The 23,730-nt window shown below is 40.9% G+C and overlaps 1 long non-coding RNA gene across 2 annotated transcripts in view; it reads right to left on the bottom strand.

Annotated features, from left to right (window-relative positions):
• Positions 1 to 23,730, bottom strand: part of LOC142047914 (uncharacterized) — an 81,585-nt gene that overhangs the window by 31,106 nt on the left and 26,749 nt on the right. Inside the window, exon 1 of one of the 2 annotated variants that reach the window (XR_012657238.1) lies at positions 10,919 to 11,311. The exons of the other annotated variant lie outside the window; for it this stretch is intronic. This is a non-coding gene — a long non-coding RNA (uncharacterized LOC142047914). Of the gene's footprint in view, positions 1 to 10,918; positions 11,312 to 23,730 lie in introns of those variants that run through there. 2 annotated transcript variants of the gene reach the window in all.

Genomic DNA, 23,730 nt, shown 5'->3' with positions numbered 1-23,730 from the left:
TGAAAAATTTTATTTCTAAAAATTCCATTGTATTTTTTGCAAGCGCAGGAATGTTAGTCCTGGATAAAATCCAACTTGGGTAATGACATTCTGCCTTCCAAAAGTCCCTCTTTATTTTCAGCTAGTTATAGTATTCGCAAGCCTTTTTCAGTGTCTAACCCACAAAACAGCTGAAAAAATAATCATCCCATGATACTTTATATTTCACAATCTTTTGTGACCTGATTCTGACCTCCCTTATAGATACACACTTGAAATCATGGGTACTCCAATGAAGCCAAAGGTGTTGCAAATGAGGAGAAAACAGTGAGAGATCAGAACCAGGCCCAGTACCTTTAGCGAATCATCAGCCACCATCACAATGTCCATCCTTTGTGTCGGTACATAAACAAAGATCTAAAATCGCAACTTTCCTTGACGGTTTGTACAATAAGTTTGATATTTCATAATACCAAATCATTTTATTCATTTACAGACATAGCCTAAGGCATCAGATCCTGCAAATGTGTCAGCTATCATCTTAGCCAACACAACAAAGATTAAACCTGGGACCTCCGGAACTGCAAGTTGGAGTCTCTACAGCTTGAGATAAAGAACCAGGCTTGAGTTAAGAGCTGTAAGAGACGGATATCCTCTGTGAATCTGGCACAGAAGGGAGGCATAACACATACTGTCAAGTGGGTCACGTACTTCCTCTGGAGAGAGAGAGCGCCATCCACCCATCTGAGGTCCCCAGCAGTTCAAACCCCAAATGACCTTCCACTTATGTGATGGTTGCCATGTTGGCCAGCACTAGGGACGGAAATGATCATGTAAAATGTCCACAAGCCTGAGCTAGAGACTGTGGGGCATAGGTGGGGCTGCAACAGACTCAGAGCCCATGTGGACTGGACACAGAGTGAGACCAATGGGTTACACAACCACATATGTGCACAGTTTTACTCAAGTGAGTAGCCCCCTTATGTCAGTCAGAATAATTATGTGAGCAAAATAATACACTTGCTTGCACAAATGTTTGCAGGAGCAGGGACTAGGTTTATGTATATTCTGCGTGGATATGACCTGGGTATTATGGGAAGAAACATTTGCATTTTACGCCTCTTTCAAATTGTAAACCACGGTGCTGCAATGAATCCCAGTTTGACTGACCAACTACAGTGCACTGGACTGACAGCATGTCTTCTAATGAGCTAACACTTCACGTTTTAGCCACAACAAGTTTATTTTAAAGCTCAGAAAAATGAAGGTTTGTCGCTGACTTTCTTGTCTGATCTACCCTGCTGAATGCAGCTTTTCAAACATTCAAGAACCAGATGGCTCACAAGATCATTTTACAAATGTTTAGTTTTTGAATCACTTCCTAGAAGGAGGCATCCAAAATAGTAAGCTATGGACTTAGTGCTCCCTTAGAAACAGACGTGCTTTCTCAGAGACTGAGACTAGAAGGCCAACAGTGTATACAGGGTTATTACTACAGTATCTAGATTCATCTGTACTGCACTACAGGCAGTAAATATATAGCATGAGAACTATTGAGAGGTTTTACCTTTTTGCATAGATTCAATTAATACTCACAATGTCATAATTAGATTAGCTAATTTTAAAGCTAAAGTATATAGCTAAATTAGATAATAATAAAAGCTGATCAATAACTTGTTCAAATAAATCCTGGCATTTCTGAAATGCTCTCTCTCCACTTCCAATTTTCCTCCTAATAGAGTTATCCACTTTACCAGCGTAACTGCGCTCAGCTGGGAGTATACGCAAACTTCTTTAAGTATCATGAGTCAGCTACCAGGGGACTTTGCAGGAGTGATGCTACTACCCCTGTAGAGGGAGGTTTCCCATAAAGACAGTAAGGACTCCTATTTGTACTGCCATAGATCCTAGGAGTATCAGACATGGACCAGGACCCCATTGTGCTGGCAACTATACAAACACAGAACAAACGGATGGTCCCTGAAGTGTGGTCTGACGTGTTTGTCCAGTGGTTCAGGTAGAGCTGGGTGGGAAAGATTTGTCTCATCCCAGGGAAGTTTTCCAGATTTTGAATTTTTTCCCAGAAGTGCAAGCTGCCTGCCAGCCCACTGCCAAGTGGCTAGGAGATGGCTGCCAAAGCCCCAGGAATAGTGGGACCAGATGAGAAGACCTATAGGAGATTCGATAGGTCTCCTAAGCAACCTAGTCACCTGTGAAGCCCTAGCTAGGCATAAAGCTGCCCTCCATTGGAGAAGTATGATGATAACATCAGTGCCTTCTCTCCCACCATGGAGCTGTGCCCCGCTCTGATATAGCCCCATGTGCACCCACAAGAAATGAGTCAAGCTCATGGGTAGTAAAGTGCTTTAAACATGAAAAGTGCTATATAACTACACACACAAATAATGAATGAGCTTGAAATCTTGTCTCTATCACCAGCAAAAGTTGGTCCAATAAAAGCTGTTACCTCACCCATTTTGTTTCCCTCAAATCCTGGGACCAACATGGCTACAACAATACTGCAAAATACTTCCTTTGTCTCTCCTGCCTACACTCTTTGGAGCGGAGACTGCCCCTCACTCTATGCTTGTACAATGTCTAGCATAATGCAGTCCTGATCTCATGTGGAGCTCTAGGTTTTACCATAATACAAATAATAACCTTAGGTTAATTTTGACCCCATGAAAGTTTTCCCAAGCCATTAAAAGATCTGTGAACAAAACAAAAACAAATATTACATCTCTGCATGCTGGGAGCTGACTGGCTGAATAGTAACCTTGGTACGAATCATATTTGTCCGTTTGTGTCAGTGGCTTTTTTGGTATGAACATTCAAGAAAGTCAAATTTTGTTTTGTGTAATTTTATGCACATACAAAAATGCCTATGATTCCTGCTCTCCGTGACATACAGAGGATAAGTAACTGAAGCACTTTTAACCAGCAAAGCAAGACATGCTTTTTCAGAGGTTCCACATCCCATCAAAACTTGGCCATTTGTGAGTAATTATATCTTCTCCTCCAACAATACAAATACAGAAGAAGGAAGCAACCCTACCAGTCCATATCATCCAGTCTCCAGCAGCTGGCCCAGAGAAACCATCAACTCTACCAGTCTCCATCAGCTGGGACCCAACAAATGATAGCACTGGTTCAGTATTTTGTGATTTAATCTAACTTCAGTCAGGGTCTATAAAGAGTGCTTTGTCCCCTAATATCAGTAACATTAGATGGAGGAGTAATGTGCATTGATGATAGTGATTAGTGGGCATTTGTCCTGAATATGGCATTACACCACAGACTAGACTGGCTCTGAAGGGTTTTGCTACCCTCCTACATCACAGTAACAAGTGGTTAGTACAATGACTGGTGGTACATAAGTGTTCATCATTGAGAAGTAAGCCAGTGACTGTCTACGTCTTCTGAAAGAAGATGTTGTGAGCACCCACAACGCCCACTGACTTGAACAACAACTTCAGATGCTCAGTACCTCTCAGGATCAGGCCCATAATTTCTTTTCAGTAGAACAAACAGGACCCGATCCACAGCTAGTGTCCATCAGCATAGTTCCACTGACTGACATTTACCACCCAAGCTCCGCCTGCTGTCTGTGCATGGGTCTTAGTGCCAGCTATGCTGATCTCACATTTTTCTGATCTAAGACTTGTACTTGAACTAACCCTTAATTGTTACCACTTAAATCTATCCACACAGTCCCCAAAATGTGCTACAAACAATGTGGAGCAAACAAAAGGACTTGCCCCGGTTCCCTGCCCCCAAAGAGTTTACCAGCCTAATTCTAGACCTCACACAAGTGAGGTTAATAAACAAGTGAGGGAAGGAGTACAAAGCTTACAGTAGGAAGACTATATGGTTACTTTGTTTAGGTATATGCACATCTTCTAGCTAATCTATTTAGATCCATAACAAACACACATCCATATATTAACAGAATAATTCTTTTCCTCTGAGTGCTGTTGAAGACTTCAGAATTTAGGAGGGATTTGATGTGGAGAAGACGGTGACTTGACAAACTGGGATTGGGAGGATGATCCATGCACAGGGAAAGCCACAAAATAGGTAGGAGAGGGAATAGCAAACAAGTAGAGGGGTCAAGGTGAGTATCATAGGCGGAAAAGAGGGGCAACATACAGGAAACATGATCTGCAATAAATTCTAGTGCAAATAACATGAAACACAATAGGTTTCGTATTCTAGCATTTTTGTGCCATTACATTTAAGTTTGTGTCAGCACTTTCATTAGGCTCTCCGATACTATGGTGATATTCACCAGTACAACTACCTGAGAGACACAGAGTGAGATATCTTTATCCTCAGTGTTTTAGCATTTGACCACACCAATTAATGTGGGATCAAACTGGGTAGATATCAGTAGTGGGTGAACTTCCAAAGGCTTGGAGGCTGAATTTGATTGGAATATGCACTTGAATAGGAAGTTGCTTTTCTGAACCTTATGGATACTCCTCCAGAAACTCCAGCAACTGGGAATCAAGTCTGGGAACTGCAAGGTGTTGCATCCTCTACTTCCACTGAAATCCATGTGAGTGGACGGCACTCGGCTCCTTGTATGATCTGGCCCCAATGTTTGAAATCTAATGAGAACTGACTCTCTGGTTAGATATCCGATACTTTTTGCTTTCAGGGAAGTCAGAAACACCCTTTAAAACAGCCTGTCTCAAAAGATTTTGGAACTTCTGTTTTTAGCCCAGTCTGGAAACTGGAATTTCAGACTTGAATGAAAATTAAAACAAACGAGGAAAAGAGTTTAATGAATATTTTCATACCTCCAAAGAGGTTTGATCTGAGATTTCGATGAAAGAATGTGTGCATGTGGGGGATTTGTCTGATTTTAACTAAACAAATTCACCCATTTTAGCAGAACAAATTTTAAATGATGATTATTATACGTACTTCTGTAGTCCCTTTTAACAAAGCATATTACATACATTAATTAAGCCTCACAGCAGCCCAGAGGTATAGGGCAGTATTATTCTCATACAGGCAGCAAAACTAAGGCACAGAGAGATTAAGTGTCTTGCGTAAGTCCTCACCCAGTCAGTCAGTTTCTAGCACTGAAAACAGAACCTGGGAGTCTTGACTTCAAATCCCATGTTCTAAAGACCATTTCTTGCCTCTGAAAGTAAGGTACCAAGATTTAGCCACATGGCCCGTGAGACAAATCCTCCCATAACAAGTTTAGTATTTATTACACAAAGGGTCAAATTGTGCTCGCAGATTCTGTATCTACACAACTCCAATAAACTAATTTTTGAGATGCTTAGAGACCATAGGATGGAAGACTATGAAAAGGGTAAGTATGTATTGTTATTAACCTAAGTATGTTTACTCAGTCCTTGCTCAGATTAAACAATGGTTGATTTCAAGAACCAAAGGGGGAGATTTTCAAAGGTACAAAGCACAATTAGTTGCCCAATTCTCATTGAAAAAAATCAATAGGAGTTGGTCGCCTGTCTCTCGTTTTGTGCCTTAGGGGGAAGTTTTCATAGTTAAGCACTTCAGGATCTGATCCACTATTACTGAAGTCAATTGGAATGGTGGACACGTCTCTGAGGGCAGAATATTGCCCAAGCTTTTTTACTTAGGTACTATCATTGCATCATGGACTGTGCTGGGTCCAGAAATGGAACATGCGCTGATAGAAGTGGGAATTTCACAAGTAGTTCTTAGACAGCTAAAATAAACAAACAATCAAACAAACTGAAGACAAGGCAATTGCTAATTTTCCTTCTGAAGGCACCTTCTGGCAGTCTCAGTTGCAAAGCAGAAATTGTGTTTAGTTGTAAAATACAAATTAACCCTGATATTTGATCATCTAAAATATTTCTCACACACTATTAAACCTAGTTAATGAATCCAGTAGAAAGCCTATAAGAAGCCGCCTTATCTTGGCTGCCATTAATATCATATAATGTTCTCTGTTGCGCTAACTGGTAATAGCTTTCAAAGTTCTGATCTGGTTAATCCATTTGACACCTCTAATGTAGAAAGGAACCAAAGCAGCAGATACAAACATCTCCAATTTTAGGAAAGTTCAGATCAGGATACGAGTCCGAGGACAGATCCTCAGCTGGTATAAACTGCTATGACAAGTTACACCATCTGAAAACCTACCCCCACTCCCATCTCTACCATTCTGAACCATCTCTAATAGACACAGTACCCACAAATTTACATTTATGTACTGAAAACCAAGGCAATCTTGCCCACTAGAAAGGTAATTGCTGGGCAAGTCTTTCACTCCATACTCTCTTCCAAGTTTCCCATTGTAGAGAGGGTTTTTCCTACCAGGTTTTTTTCCCATTGGAAGGCAGAGAATTCCTCTACATATCTTCAACTTTCTGTCCCAGCTGCTCCCCAGAACTTAAGCTGTTTTATTTTCCACCTACAGGGGCAGATTCTGATCCTTGTACATATCTGAAGAGCACTTTAACTATACAAACGGTTCCACTGAAGCAAATGCACTTAGTTGTAGAGTGAAATGCTGCCCAAACTGAATCAGTAGCTGGGCCACAATGATATTGTATCTTTTGCCCTTTATATAACAAACATGAAATGAAGAAGCGACATGGGCACAGCACATTCACTGAATACACACAATACGCAAGGCCTAGATACATGTACACACTGCACTTCTGGTTGGGTTCTAGCAGCTTCTAAAACACAGAACAGTGAGCACTATTAGATGGGTCATGTACTATTTAAAGAGATACTGTCCTATTCCTATATACCACAAATGACAATGAAATATGGATGCGGATTCAATAAAAATTTAATATTGGCCTCCACTGACCATTCACGTTGTCCACTGACCATTCATGCTATCAAAAAAAGTCTGCTCTGCTTGTGCTCAGTTGTTACTTTCTAAGCCTGCAGCCTTTATATGTATGTAAATCCCAGTTAAGTCAATGAGAGTTGTATATTGTAAGCAAGGTGTACAGTGACTGGCTTTTAAATTCATTACCATAGTTAATTGAACGTGCTGAGGAAACCTCAAAAGGTTCAGAGTTCAGGTTCTAGTCAGAAAAAGGACCCCCAAAGGTCAGGACCCCCAAAGGTCAGGAAACTCACCTGAACCTCACTGCAAAACAAGACTACAAATCTCAAGAGAACGGATTCTGCTGTGAGATTTCCATTGCTGTGCCAGTAGCCTTTATATTTATATTGGAATTGGAAAAGGTTGAGGAAAAGGCAACAAAAATGATTAGGGGTATGGAACGGCTGCCATATGAGGAGAGATTAATAAGATTGGGACTTATCAGCTTGGAAAAGGGGGGATATGATTGAGGTCTATAAAATCATGACAGATGTGGAGAAAGTAAATAAGGAAGTGTTATTTACTCATCCTCATAACACAAGAACTAGGGGTCACCAAATGAAATTAATAGGCAGTGGGTTTAAAACAAACAAAAGGAAGTATTTCTTCACACAGCCAACCTGTGCAACTCTCTGCCAGAGGGTGTTGTGAAGGCCAAGACTATAACAGGGTTCAAAAAAGAACTAGATAAATTTATGGAGGGTAGGTCCATCAATGGCTATTAGCCAGGATGGGCAGGGATGGTGTCCCTAGCCTCTGTCTGCCAAAGGCTGAGAGTGGGCGGCAGGAGATAGATCACTTGGTGATTGCCTGTTCTGTTCATTCCCACTGGGGCACCTGGCATTGGCCACTGTCAGAAGACAGGAAACAGGGCTGGATGAACTTTGGTCTGACCCAATATGGCTATTCCTATGGTCTTTTTAATGGGATTTTAGCTCAGATTCTGGTCTCACATAGGACCCCGATGATCCATTCTCCCTTCTGGATACAAAGTTACTCCCACTGAAGTAAGTGCGAGTTACTCAATAACACCAGTAAGATTACATTCGTTGCTATTTAGGGGACCAATACAAGGCCTGCATACCACTTTAGTCCCTCTTAAGCTTGGTTTTGGGGAGGTAAGAGGTGCCTAGGTCTTTCCTCAGTACAGGGGTAAATTCCGCTCAGTAAGAATAGTGCTTGAGGAATAGAGAGACTGATACAATCATTTATTGTGTAAGAAGTTTATTGAACATTGCAAAAAACCACAAAAAGTATGGAGATAATATTCTATCCTCAAATTAAATACAGCTTAAAGCACTTAGAGGTAGGTTTTTTATTATTACATCCAAACCAGTTCTCCCATTCCCAGAGTCATGACAGCTCTGCATTCACTCCCCATTAACTGCTCTGTGCTGAAGTAAAACACATTTATGCAGCCAAATCCTGCTGTTCTTATGCTGGCTAACCTCACATGCACTCTCTTAGGATCGGATTTTCAAAACTGCTCAGCACTGGCCTAACTCTGCTTCCATGAAAACTCAGTGGTCAAGTTTCCATTGACATCTATGAGAACAGAGTTAGACCAATGCAGAGCGCTTGTAAAAATCCCAACCTTCTTATTTCAGATTGGAAATACATTTTACTATCTAAAGAAAACATTCAGCAGTTTATTCTTGGACCCCAGAAGGTCAAATTCTGATCTCATTTTAGTGGGTGTGAAATTGGAGTATCCACCCAAGTCAAAGATTTACACCATGTAAATGAGAGCAGAATTGGGATCATTGTACCTGGCCCACAAGCATCTGTCATTACAAGTGGTAAATAGGAGTTGGGCATCGGTAAAGACCTGAAAGATATGGTCCATAGTCTTGAACTGAAAAGAAATTAACTGAGCCTGATACTGATACCACTCTTACTTGTTTTACACAGGTAAAACTCCACTGAGTTCAATAGAATGACTCCTTATTCACACTAGAGTGAGTCAAAATCAGAATGAAGGCTATCGTATCTGAAAGAGCCAGTGTGCAGAATTTTTAACATATTTGAATCCTGTTCTACAGTTGTATTTTTCCCCATAGTAAGGATCATCAGAGGTTATCAGTTCAGATCCCATTTAAGAAGATTTTCCAAAAATAATAGTCCAGATTTACAGGGCAGACATGACAATCTCCTGGCAAAGAAGGTACTAAACTTTATCACTGATCAGTACTCCTTGCCAATGATCACTGGCCTACAATTGCAAATATAAGGCAGATGTGGAATAGAATTTAAACATTGTGCTCTCAGGGTGGCCTCAACTGCATTCAGACTTTGGTGGAAAACAAGGCCAGAGTTCTTTCAATGTTGCTTCAAAAGTTTCGTTTATAGAGAAATTTCAAACAGACACATGCTTGACCTAAACCTCGGTAATACAAGACAATGCATGAGTCTAAAAAACTCATTGCACAAAGCAAGTCAAGGTGTTTGCACGATGTATTAAGAAAATTTGCTCATCGGACCATTAACACACACTAGAATCGGTAACTTCTAAATTTCTCTATTAAAAAGGGAAGGAGTTGGTTTGAAATATTTGTCCCCATTTATTTCAAAATAATTTACAGGAAACATTTATCATTTGGGAGAGCCAAACAACGGGGTCTTCGCAAATATAACCAAAACAGGGTATGAACGTTCAGTTAAAGGATATTTCTCTCCAAAACCCCACTCAGACAAACTACATTTATAACAGAGAATGCACTCTGCCCACTATAATTAGACATGATAAAATAGTGCTAGACATTCACAACCACTTAGATATTCAGAGTTCAAGGAATAAACATCTGAATGATTTGAAATGTTTTCTCTCGATAATTATAGATATCAAAATGGTTTTGTCCATGTAATGTAATGAGAGATGCTTTTAAAAATTAAATTCCACACTGGGCAAATTTCATTTACATTGAGGTTGCTAACTATAAAAGGAGATTGGTAAAATATTGATATTTAGTAGAGCAATTAAGAGCTCTACCCGAAATTTAACTTGCTTCTCTTCTTCTTGGTCAGATTTGCCTAGCTTTAATAAAAATATATAGCTTGGATACTTAAATGCATTTGTATTCTTACTGGAAGACACATTTTATAAATATAATTTGTTTTTAATATCGGGACATAGTTAAACAAAAAACTTTTGAGGCCATTACTTTGTAACCTCCCTGAAGTTGGGGTACCGAAAAAGCTGGCCTGTTTGTGGAAAACAATCAGACAGATATATAAATGCCAACTATATATTTGAGCACAATTTTTGTTGTGGGAGGAAAAAATTACGACACAATATTACTTTTAGATGAACTGACAACCCTGCGTCTTTCTTGTGACTAGAACAAGCAAGTTGTTCCCCTCTTCGTTTTCTAGCACAAGATTCAATGTTCTAAAACAAAAACCTCATTCTCTGTTGAACCATTTTCAAAAGAAGCCAAGTTGCAATCATCATATATTGCTTTTATACGTAAAATATAGATAGATGGATGGACAACAGCTAACAAATGCTTTCAGTCATGCTTTTTTTCCCCCTTAAGATTGAAAAGCTTCAGTATCCAAACAGCAACAGGAAATTTTTACCTTGTGGCTAAATAACTCACTGTTCACTTTGCAGCTGCTTCTACTTTTTGGCTGGCCAAAACACCAATACAAAAGTCTTTCCTAAGAAACCAACCTTCTGACAGATGGAGAGCGACAAACACAAACCTACAAAGAATTCTCCCCACTCCACCCCGTCCCATCGTTATAATTCCTAATTTTGTGGAATCTATTGCTGGGCTGTTTATCATAACAGTGTGCAATAAAAAAGGACGACTAACTCTTGCAATTTTCTCCCTACTCCTCCCCTTGATAGGGGCCACCGATGGGGAAAGAGGCTTGGAAAAGCAGAGCAGTGAAAGGCTAAGAAACAATAAGCAACCATGGCTTTGACAATGCAGCCCTGAACCCTTTTTGCTCCTGCTGTGACACTTGCATTCAAGAGCAAGGGCGGCTGCCATCATAAGAATGGACAATGGCATGAGGAATACAAGGGGGGGGGGGGAAGGAAATCAGATGAATTCAGAGCTAAGATGGCAGAGCTCTCACCTTTTCCGCTTTTTTCGAGTAATCTGGAGGAGACGTCCCGCAGAGAAGAGAGAAAAAGGGTGTTCTGAACTGTTGGAAGGTTCTGAAGACTTCTGCATTTGCAAACGCATTTTAGAACTATTTGTAGGGGTATATATGCTGCATGCCATCTCTCTGTCTCTGTCTCTCTCTCTCCCTCTCTCTCTCTCCTGTTTTATGTCCTGCTATCTCCATCCCACACCTCTATTAGTATGAAGACTTTCTGCCCATGTAAGTAAGTGAGAGTGTGTGTTCCTTAATGTTTGAATCAAGACACACATCTGCATGCATTTCTAATCTAAGGAGCCTATAGCAGTTACTACAACTATCAATTAGTCAGCAATAGCTTGAGATCCCCATGTGTCTGAGCGAACAAAGGTGGGAAGCACATGCAAATAATAATACAGCACCTGGATCACGTACAGTAACTTAGCTAGCAACAAATAATTGCATCTGTTTCTGCCTTTTGAATGTTTAGTGCTCATTGTTATGTAAAGTTACAGGTTATTAATGTGAATACTAACATAATTAGACATGGCATTGCATATTTTCCTTTGGACAATACAATAAAAAGAAATTGAACAAATAAATAAATGGCGATTTAAAGGTTTTAACAAAAGAGATTCTCTGATCTGTAGCTGTGCATCCTTATTATTTTTATCAACTGTTCTGGAGTTAAGAATGCATTTGACGAATATGTATTTGATAATGTAATACATAAATATGTATGAAATTTAATGTCTTCAGAAGAGACTAAAAGAGGGTTGATTGTATTCAAGTTAAGCCCACAAAATGAGCAAATTAAACCCTTTTAAAAACTGAAACTGTTAATTTTTTAAAAACAGCTGCTATTTTTAAGGACATTTTAAGGGTGTTTTCTGCACATTTTTAGATATTAGCCAAACAATTAAAAAGAAAAATATAGAACCTTTTATCCTCATTTGTTTTTAAGCTCAACAAATGAATTTCATCTTAAGAAAACCAGCCAAAATGCTACTTAATCAAGAAGGACAAAAATAAAAAACACCACCTTCCCAAATCAAAAAATCCACCACCACCCTGACTCCACAATAAGAAGTAAGAATGAGAAAGATCCAGTTTATTGTCTGCTAAGCACAGAATATTTCAAAGGTGCGACTATAACCTGTGGGTAATTTTATGTCCAGAGATTTCATAAGAACAATTCTAGTGCCAATGGAAATTTAATTTGAAGGAATGTTTCGAAATATGTCACAGATACAAAATTAAATCATTTGATGGAATTAGTTTGTTACTTCTAAGTAGCGTTTTTTTCTCTTGGGTAATGTGCCCACAAAGTCCCACATGGAGACATATGCTGCCTAACTATCTCATTAGCTCTATTGCTACTTATATCACAATCCTTGGAAGGCTTGTTAGGGACACCAGACCATTTTTTTCCTCCCAGTGACCCTCAAAAGTCATCATCTTTATTTAGCCTGAGAAGGCTTAAAAACAAAACTCTCTTTAAAAAAAAACAAAGCACCAAAAGTACATCCCCAAAGAGGAATTCCCCAACAAGAGAATGGTAATGGCTAGAAGAGTAGTGAATAACTAGTCGCTGGTAACCACACAGCACGTGTTCTCAATGAAACAAGATTAAAGGTAAGCTGCAGTAAAACAATTTCCTGACCAAATGGAGCCCTGAATGCAAGAATCCCAGAGCAGCTTGTACAGCATGAAGAAAAGGAATAACAGACTTTTTTTATTTTAAATGGTGCTGACCCGCCATGTACTTCATTTCAGAACTTAGCTGTTGGGAATTGCAGGTGCTATGGTGACAGCAAATTTCCAATATGCCAGGAGCAGGGTTTATCCAAAGTCTCTTTGGTCTCTGAAAGAGACACACCACCGGATTTGTATAATAAGGAGAATGCTAGCAAGGATCTGCAGTCCCACTAAAACAACCCTGCTCTCGGCCCCTCTGCCAAAGGTCCTATCAGAGAGAGAGACAAAAGCATAACAGATTCTACAAAATAATCTCACCCTTCACTGAAGAATAAGACCTTAATATACATACGTGAGGGTGTTATATGCAGAATAGGGATGGGGACAGAACAACCATCCCTAGCAACTCATTTGATTTCATAGTATGTGAATAGGCTATTTCCTACTTTAATATGAATTACTAATCTTCCTTATTGGACAAATTTGTTGCCTGCAATATATATTTCAAATTAAAGGAATGTTTATTTAAGAGTTTGTAACACAAAATAATCACATTCAATGTGTTGTCTCATGGTGGCGGGGAGGGCAAAGAGAACAGTAGAAGATCTGAATTTCTGTAGTGGATGTGTTATAACTGCTTAGGCAAGTAGGTAGGCTGAGAGAGAGAGAGAGATCATTTTCATTATTGTGTTTTATGTCCAGTTCTTCTGTTTCTGAGCCCATTTTGTATTGAGCTTACAGCCTGGTTTCTAATACCTTCGGTCCTTAAAAGATAGCACATGCTGATAAAATGAGTTGTTTTCTTAAAAAAATTATGAGAGGAATAGACACCACTAATCTAAACCAATGTTTTTTCTTCTTCTAATCTGTCTAATTTAGCTCCCTCCCTCCCTAGGCATTTGTATATTTACAATTTATAATGTTCTTGCACTATTTTGTTCTCAGATAAGACTACAAGCTGGGTGGCTATTTTGCATTTAAAAACTCTTCACCTGTAACATCAATTACAAATAAGGGATGGACTGTACCTTCACGCTCGATTTTTATTGTTCCATTTGGTGATATTGTGGGCATTTCCCAGCAGCACAGCACAAATATTTAACAGACAAAAGAGCAACAGGAATTTAGGCAATAGAACTCTCCATGATCATCAGCTAAGAATAGAATCACAAGATAGTTGACAAGATTTGCCTTCAGAAACAAATTGGGAGTAATCTGAAATTTTGAGAGCACAAAGGATATTGTATATTTTCCTGCTCTCCCAAATTCTAAACATTTTCTTTAAAACTAATAATTTAAATATTGCCTGCTGCTTTTTTTGCCCTAATAAAAATAACTCTCAAATGTAATTTTATAGGACAACCGGGGTCCACAGATTAATGGGCAAATTGGTATGGAGATAAATGACAGTAGTCAGACAAACCAACCAACCCTTCCAAACTACCAAACATCTTTGGCTGTAATAAAAACGTTGACAATAGTTACATGATTAAAGCAACTGTTTCTCATCTGTGGCCTTAACATTCAACTAATTCAAAACTGAGTGAGCAAAGTTAACCTCTTGGGATTTGCAAAAGAGATTTAATTGATAGAAATAGGGTTTTTTTACAAATATAGCTATTTTCAACATCGTATGATAAAGCCTTTCCCCCCCAATTTTATTTTAAGACTAGACCCCGTTTAGGATTTCACATTGTAAATCTCCCTATGTCTGAATGCTGTTACAAGGTTTGACAATGAAAGAATAATTCAAGTCAGACAAAAAGAGCCCTTCAATCAACTTCATGCAGCTTTTCTCCTGCAGGGCTACGCCAAAATGAATGTGGAATCCTGAGCCGAACCATCCATCACATTTCCCGAGTCTTTCAATTAATGACACTGCAATCAGATCGATGGCGTGTAATAAGAAAAGAGCTTTGCATTTCTATACCTATTAATTTGCTGAGTAACTCCAGAGGTAAAACGTGACCAGAAAGGGAAAGAGGAAGAAAAATGTCATCCCCTGAGCAAGATTTTTAGGGAGGTTTGGGCCAGTTTACACAAGTATCCCCTCTTTCTTTCCTCACCCCGCAAAAAACCTGAAAAATCAACTATGCTTTTCCTAAACTGGGATTATCTCCCTTTCCAGACAGCTATTTTCCTTCTTGTGTTGCTAAGCGTGGGAAGCGCTCAGAGTTTATTAGGTATACACTCTAGATTACAAGGGGAGTCCATTTTTCTTCCAGACGCAGACTGGTCAACCCCCATTAGACTCATAGTTAGCCAGAAACATCCTGCAATTCAAATCATGGACCAGTGCAGTCACTTACAAGGCAGACCTCTGCAGATTCCTTCCCTGGTGCTAAGGCAGTAATTAGCAACCAAATTTCCAGATCACAGAATGCACCAGGGACAATCACCTCATGCAGTGATTAACCTCCAGGGAAAAGGGGCGGGAGGAACCCACCAACAACTGTGGGATGGAATTAAAATGACCTTACATCATTGAACTGGCATAAGACTTTGATTCGATGACAAAAATTAACAAGCCTTTGCAGTACAGAACTTGACAAACACATTGCAGTCCCCCTGTATCATAGAGCTGACACCATACACACAGCCAATCACGCACATCACAAGGTTGTTTTGATCACTTTCTGGCTAACTGGAGACTTTGTATCAACAGCAACTCCAGCTCCTTTCTTTGTGTGTACTGGGGGAGGGCGGTTCTCTTTAAATCTAGGGCGGCTCACAAGGGAGTATTTCTGACAATATCCAAGATTCCCGCGACGAAAGGTACGATTGGAGATTTACAACTCTGTTGAGTACCCTAGACTGTCCAGTTGCAAGGCACAGTGTGTACTTCAGTGTTCAGTAATGTACAAATGTCTTGTCTGTTAGCAGGTCAGGGAAAGGAGAGAAAACGGTACCGCCTCGAGCCTTGGTTTGAACATTGGCTGCCATCCAGGAACTAACAGAGCCTTGGAAGGAAGGAATGGATAGGCTTGCTTACATCTGTTTCCTTCTGCCGTAGCTGCAAACAGACTTCGAGAAATACAATAACTGTGCTTTTTTAAAAAGAAATTTAGACAAGCTTTAAGCAGGAATTTTCAGGGGCTTTTCCTCAACACTCTTGAAAGAGCTTATGATGCTATGCCTGCAGATGAATTGCATAAAGAGGATGCTTCTATAATTGTCTGTCTCACACAATAGTGTAGGTGAAGGAACCATCTGGCCTTGTGAAATTGATCACTCTGCAAAAGCTGTTGAGCCTCTGGTAGCCACTGTCAACAGAAAAACCCAAGTACCTGTCTGCTTGTGGTATAGAGAGGCATACAGTAAAACCACGCAAGCTGTTAATACATGTGACCAACCCTATGCTTTGGAAAGGAATACTTACAAATCATGGTAACAACAACACTTTTCCCCTACGTATGTTCCCCTCTGTGCCTGATCAGCAGAGGACTGGAGTCTGCTAGAGGATCTAGCTGACGTTCTTAGCGAGCAAGTCCCTGGGTTAAAATTTCCCAACAATCACAATGTGTAAATAATGTTATTATTTCATTTATTTATAAACAATAACTAATAAGATGCCTATGCAAAGATCTAGACACCCAAGCACACAATGCAACATAATTAAATCTCAGCAGCATTCAAATGGTCAATTCAAGTGGGATGCAGCCAGCCAGATACCTACATAATCTCCTTTCTGCCCCTTCACTGCCTAGGAAGCACATCCAGAGCCATCTCCAAGAACCCTATCGAACTGTAGCATTACAAGGACACTTTTCAGCTGAGGTAAATGTAAGTAAAGCTTTAGCACCATTTTACAAATAATTAACCTGCAGAACTCTCTGCAGCAAAATATTATTGAGACAAAGCTCTTAGTAGCGTTCAAAGTTTAGATATTTATTTCACTAATAAGAATATCATAGGCAGTTACAGTAACAAGGAGAAATGTTTATAAAGGACTCAGTCTTCATGCTTTGGGACATAAGCCCACTACTGACAGCTAGGAAGAAATGCCCTCCTACCAATATGATTTACATAACTGTCCATTTGAAGGATTTAAAACCTTCTTCTGAAACATAACTTCTTTGCTACTGTGAGGGCAGGACTAGACAAACTATTGGTCTAATCTGGCATGGCAATTTTGATATTTCTAATGGAACTGAAGCAGAGTTGTGCTCTGAAGCACTTTGAAGTTCTCACTGTGTACTTCTCTCGCTTTTACTTATGACCCCCCTGGGTCAGAGTTGGGCTCATAAAACAACCCTTTAATCTTCTCGAGCCTCCAAGCAAGAGATAGAAAAGAAAAGATCATACGCACAAGCCTGAGAGAATCTTTGCTGTTCTTGCCATTGTTTCCGAGCAGGTCGTGTGAAGGCTATACTTATGTGAGAATCAGAATGAAATAAACAAACCTTGAAGCAAAAAAGGCATTTGGCTCTTACACAGCACTTTTAATCCATTGTCCTCAAACCACTTTATAAATCAAGGGAAGTATCTCAGCCCCATTTTACAGATGAGGAAATTGAGGTGAAGTGACTTGCATAAGGTCAATGGTAATAAAACCAAGGAATCCTAAATCCAATCCACTAGACTATCTGCCTGTCTTGGCCCTATTAGTGTACTGAGCACCTTACAATTTTTAGTGCATTTACCCTCACAACACTCTTGTAAGGCAGGTCAATGCTATTATCCACAGGGTTTCTGTAGGGTCCCAGGCTAGCACCCTAACCGTGGGACCATCCTATCAGGTCAACAGCAGAGCCAAGAACAAAACCAAGTAATCCTGAATCTCACTTCACTAGACCACACAGTATCAGTTTAATCTCCGATCACTGTAGACGGGGCGTTTTTCGGGATAGGCAGACTTAGCTAGTTAGTGGAGCCCAACGTTCATTCCATGAGACACACTACACTTAAAGCTTGCTTTTCAGAGGTGCAGCCTACCTGCCTTTGCTATTGACTTCCTGTGGGGTTATTGGTGCTCAGCACTTGATAAAATCAGACCCTCAAGATTTAAAGTTGAATCCTTGAATGGCTTGGACGCAACAACTCTAACAGATGAACAAAAAGGAAAGCCAGCAGGGGCTATGCTAATCTCAACAATATAGATGTTTTAAAATATGTAAGTAGTCTGTGACTACCTGTAAATTACTGCTCTGCTAGAGAACCATGTGCAATCATGGCTGCCCAGGTTAGTAAGTGACTCACATCTGCAGAAAAGGGAAGAAACATTATTGTAGCTAGAGAGCCTCAAAAGGCAAGGGAAATGAATAGTAGCGTGGACCTTGGAAGTATTTGGTAGCTCCAAACTTGGCAGAGAGAGTGGGGATTAGCCAGTACCTACATATCGTCTAATATCTTTCCAGCTCACCTTAATATCAAAGCAATCCAATGGCAATGAAAATGCTTTTTTGTGGGGACCCAAGTATCATTCTTGGAAAGACTATCTGGCCATACTGAAATAAGGAGAGTTGCCCCTGAGTCAACAATGGTAATAGATAGTTTAATAATCACTAGATCAAACCTAAGCAAACATCTTAACCTGGCCTTTCAGCATCACTGTGAAAAGCAAAGGAAACATTACCGCCAATAACTATGCCATATAGTAGAGTCAAGGTTGCTGTACGCAACAGCCCCCCATGAAGGGGCAATGGGATATCCAAATTGTTGTCATCACAAAATAGATTACCGCTATCAACCAGCTTCATCTCGAAATATAAACCTCCTCTTGATCCCCAGGCCACCTTTTCACTGTTTACCTACCTGGAGAGTTACATGGCCGCCATCAAGGTAGCATCCAATTATTTATGGGTTTATCGTCACAGCAGTTGCAGGGAAGATTGTTTGAAGAATCAAACAGATGGGGAACTGGAGCATGGAAAGTGATTAAAAGGCCCAGATTCTCAAAAGGTATTTAGGTCCCTAAGTCCCAGTGATTTCCCTGGAGTTACACACCTAAATACCTTTAAGGATCTGGGCCTAACTGACTTGCCCAAAGTCACACTGCAGGTATGTTAATAAGCGAGGAACCAAATCCAGATTTCCTGGATTCCAGCCACAAGACCATTCTTCTGCTCACAGCATAACAACAGTATGGTATACCTGGAGGTAGGAGGACCTCAGAACTTTGAATGCTTAGGAAGAAAGCTGCTAGAAGAGCAAGCTCTCTCCCTTGCTGTTTAAAACTAAAGATTTCCCACAAGCAAGAACAGGGAGAGCTTAATTAAAGTAAATGATGATGTCACTGGGATGAAGAGAGGCAGCACCAAATGACAGATGCATGGCAACTGCTAGATAGCGTAACACCATGGAGAATCAGTTGTACAGGTACCCGGCTGGACCACTGCATCCTACATCAGACACATGATCTCACCTAATTCCCCAATACATGTAATGGGACAAATTTAGCTCAGGTGAAATTTCTTGGGAGATCAAGGGTATAATAGTAGGATAGCAGTGATTTACCCAGGTACTTATACAATTTATTCACTGTGACATGTGAGAGTTTATACACACAAGGACACACTATAGATATTATACACACATTCATATACACACCTACACATACATAGGCTCTATCTACGCCATGCAGTAGGGGTGTGATTCATAGAGTCTTAGAGTTGAAGGTCATATGAGACTACCAGATTATCCTGTCTGACCTCCTGCATACCATAGGCCGCCAACACCACCCAAAACCCAACAACCTCAGCCATGCTAAGTATAATACCTGCCTGAAACTAGTGGGTACATACGTGGCACAGCTAAGCTGCACCACTGCTGCCACTGCTTGTGCTGTCATGGCTACACTGCTAGTTATACTTGTGCTAGCTCTCCTCAAGCTACCATGAGTATGTGTACATTAGGGGAATCACACCCCTAGCTCATAGGGTAGACATGGCCATAGCGAAAGAGATTGCACCTGTAAACCCCCACATCCCTCGAGGGAAGGAAAGAAAGAACGGATGGGCCAGATACTAGTCATATCACTTAACGCACTAATGGAAGGCACTCGGAGACCATGATGATGGGTATGGCACAAGAGAATCTAAACAGAATAGATTAGGACAGGAGTTCTCAACCCAGCTGTGTTTCCCATATTGCTAAATGAGGGTCCTGAATACATCCCAACTAGGGAGCAGAAGGGGCCCATGGGAGGATGGTAGCCTAGGATGGAAAACTGGTTCCAGGTATGGAAAAGGCAAAGAGGCACTGAACTAGAAAGCCTGAAGATGTTTCTGGGAGAGGTGATTAATGCTTCACATCCCTCGTGATGGCATAGAGGAAAAAATTAAACACTGAGATGTGCTGGGCTCTTTCCTCCTAACTGATCTCATTTGCAGATAAAACAATAGAATCACATATTTAAATATTGGCAGCACACAGGCTTGTTTTTCACTGCGAGCCCACAGGGTGCACGGCAGTGAGATCGTGAGCTTTTCTGAGCATGTCTAATCGGCTCTGCCTGCCAGATTTTCATTCTCTGGTGCCCAGTTTTGTTCCCAATTTATACAAAACTGGTACTCCTAGTTCACAAGGCATTCTAAGGATAAGCCCCGGTCTTTAGGATCATCTGAGACAGGCCAAGAACACACACAGAGGAAGCAGACACAAAAAGGAGTTTTATTAATTGGCCTCTTGATTCCCCTGCTGGGATCTCTTCTCTAAGACATTAGGCTTGGCAGAAAGGGCTATATGGGCTGTGGCTTTGTGCTGCACCTCCTGGTGGTCTAAAACAGAAGGCCCAAGGAGGACAAAGGGGATTTTATGCTTCCTTGGCACCCTCAGGGTTCTGGGCTGCTCCTAGGACTGGTTCAGCTTCTGGTGCAAATTAGAGCAACCCCAGGGTTTGCTATGGGCTGTTCCACCATACCGAGAGACCTAGATTCCCCTAGATCACTCCGCACTATGCCTCTGCCCATGCCACCCTGGTTCTACCGCCCACGCACCCTCTGCACCAGGGCTTATGGCAGGAGGCCAGCATACGGCCACTTATGAAGTCTCCACACAGTGCCTTAGCTGAGGGAATTCTCCCCTTGCAAGACATTTATGATCCCTAGACACTGCTACCATAACAGGAGGCAGAACCCCTGTCACAGTTCTCCCTCACATTTTGTTTTGTGTTAATAGCCCAGACAGGCTGACTCAGAGTTGCATTTCACACAAGGGGTGTCCTCAAGTTATCTGGCTGATGTCCTGTAAGGTACCTATAGCAATTATTATACATCATTTGTCAAGTTCCAACAGCATGCTCAGGGCTGTATGTATCCTGGAGTTAGACTCTCCTTGCTCTGAGGCGCTTACGATTTTAGGCCCCGATTCTGCACTGTGGGAATCTACATGGCGGTAGTAAGAGATGTAGGCCAGAAGGTCCTCCCTCTAGACCACCATACATTTCAATTTGGAAACTGTTAGCTCAGTGTATTTGAACTCAAAGGAAGCCAGCCCTTGGCACCACATAACTGTAGGCATATAATGTCTTTGTATGTACAAATTAGACCTGCCCTTGTGTAACACACTGACTGAGTATAAATATTTGTGCTTTCCCCTAGGACACCACTGAGATTAGGAAGCTGCTACTTACACACAGCTCATTTACTTAGCTGCTCCAGGGGCAAGGGCAAGACTGAAAGACTGGACTGAAACCCCAGTGATGACCCTAGGGTCTCTTTTTATGCCTTCACAAGTTCATGGCACTTTGGGCCAGATTCTCATTTGAAATCCAGCTCTTCTGCACAGTTTAGGCAGCACAGAGGAGCTGGATTTTAGCTGTAACTGAACTGCTAGGAACTCCCCAACTAGGTGGAGTTCTCAACTGGTATCATGCTGGAGAAGCCAGTTCCTGCCCCAGCTCCCCATCCCACCACGTAAAAGTATGCCAAGGGAAGAAGAGGTGAAGCTTTGCTCTGCCAGTCTTCAGATGGTGCATGGGCCTAGGGACCACATGCCTCTGACTTAAGCTAAAATGCAGCTACTTCACATCAGAGCTGAGCTGGCACCAATTGGCCCACAGAAGCATGTGAAAATCAATTCCCTCACAACCCCCTTCTACTCTCCCGTATTGACTGGAACTTGGATGCTGGATAGAATCTGCTGCTTAGGCTCCTGGTTGAGTTGCCACAGTGGCCCTTGGCTTTGCAAAATTCAGACATAGTTGGTATTATGTCAATTTTATAGCTACAATGTTCTCCATCCCCCAACCCTGCCCCCAAGCTTATTATAAGCAGCACCAGGCTACAGATTTGCTCCCGTAGGGCACGATCCAACAGTACTAATGCAGGCAGAATTCCCACTCAAATCCCATTGGATTCAGTTTGATACAACTCTACCCAGGCCACCATTCTACTATAACCTGAGCATGAGATTGAGTAAACAACAGAAGAAACATTGCCCTGACTAGGGCAATCAGACATCCCGATATTATCGGGACCATCCTGATATTAGGGGTTTTGTCTTAGATAGGCAACTATTACCCTCCCAGTCCTGATTTTTCAACACTTGCTATCTGGTCACCTTTGTCCTGACAGTGAGTTGCTCTCTTGGGTATTAAAAATATAATATTGAAAAGCCACATCGAGACATAGATGCTTTTGAAAATTTCACCCAAAGTGACTGAGAAATCTAAAGGATGTATTTTTTTTTTACAGTTATTTAAGCACCTTCAGATGCAGATAAGCACCACGTGAGATTTTCAAATTTGTCTAAGTAGGTGTTCAACCCCCATTGATCTGACTAGGAGTCAGGTTCTAGGTTCTTTTGAAAATGCCGCTAGGCACCTATCTACATCTTCAGGCACTTAGGTAACTTTAAAAATTTGGCCTTTAGGCATTTAAGTGCCTAAGTCCCATGAGACTTAGACTTCTTTGAACATCCCAGCCTAAGAAGCTAGGTGCCCAGCTCCCATTTGTTTTCACTTGGATTTGGCAGCCTTAGTGACTAAGTCACTTTTGAAAATAGGACTCAGGAGCTTTTGAAAATTTTATCTGACGTCTCAGCCCTCCTTGATTTTAGACCCAAATCTGCCTCACTTCTACGATACACATCAGGAACACCAACTCATGAAAGTGAGGTCATGGAAAATGTTTTTTATGCTACAGAAATGAATCCCATCTTACTTTCTGCTGTCTAATCATTTTCTTGTGTCCCTTAAGTTGGTTCTTTCACTCCCAAAGCCCCTCCAACCATATACACACCCACATTTGGTGTTTGGCAGGGTGAAAAGTATGGAAATTTTCTAAAGAAGATGTTAATCCTAGATTTTGCAAGGATAGACCAAAGCAAAAAATTGTTAGAATTCAGTGGGTTGATCAACAATTCTTATTTACTCAAATATTGAGATGAAGGATAATCTGAGGTGTCTGAAGAGACTGTTTTATGCTGATTTTTAATGAGCTTTAACAGAAAACACAGACTTTTCCACTGTTCTTTCAACTCGGTGATTTATATTTCACAGGAAGGCAAATCTCACCTCCACAATAGAACTAGCCATATGTAATATGGAGGTGAATGTTTTCAATTTTATCACTCTTATCCTAGCCTGCATAATTATGATTATTGATCTCAAAGCCAACCACTTTCCTTTGACTCAATGGCCACCTGCAGCAGCGAGTTCCCTTGGTGTAAAGGGGCCCTATTTGAACCATCTGAAGCTCCGGCCCAGAGTTTGCTTCACAGAGTGTCCTGAAGGGATTTCTTTGGGGTATGAACCCAGTGTTTACGCTTGGTGTGCAACTTCATTTAACTCACTGGTTCTAAGGGTCAAAACTGGGTTTGTAAAATCCAAAAGAAAATGCTTGCAGACTACCCATCAGGCCAAATCTTCAGCAGGTGTAAATGAATGCAGCTTCATTGACCTCAACAGAGTTTTACCCATTTTTACCAGTCTGAAGATCTCTGGCCCAGTGAGCATTGGGGGAGGGAGATCTAGCTGAAAATCATATGCAAATACTGATTAGAGACTGGAAATTTCTAAAGGTATTATATTGTTGTTGCAAAAATCAACACTATCCAGAAAACAAATTGCCATCAACATATGGTGAGAGTCTGAAGTTACAGCAAGCGTTTACACACATTACAAACTTTATGCATGAGAGCGGTCCTGCTGAATTCAAATGGAAGAC

This window comes from Chelonoidis abingdonii, chromosome 18, assembly GCF_003597395.2.
Source record: "Chelonoidis abingdonii isolate Lonesome George chromosome 18, CheloAbing_2.0, whole genome shotgun sequence".
In the NCBI taxonomy this organism is placed as follows: Eukaryota; Metazoa; Chordata; order Testudines; family Testudinidae; genus Chelonoidis; species Chelonoidis abingdonii.
Note: the sequence above shows the minus strand (reverse complement) of the source record. Positions and strands in the feature narration are given on the sequence as shown.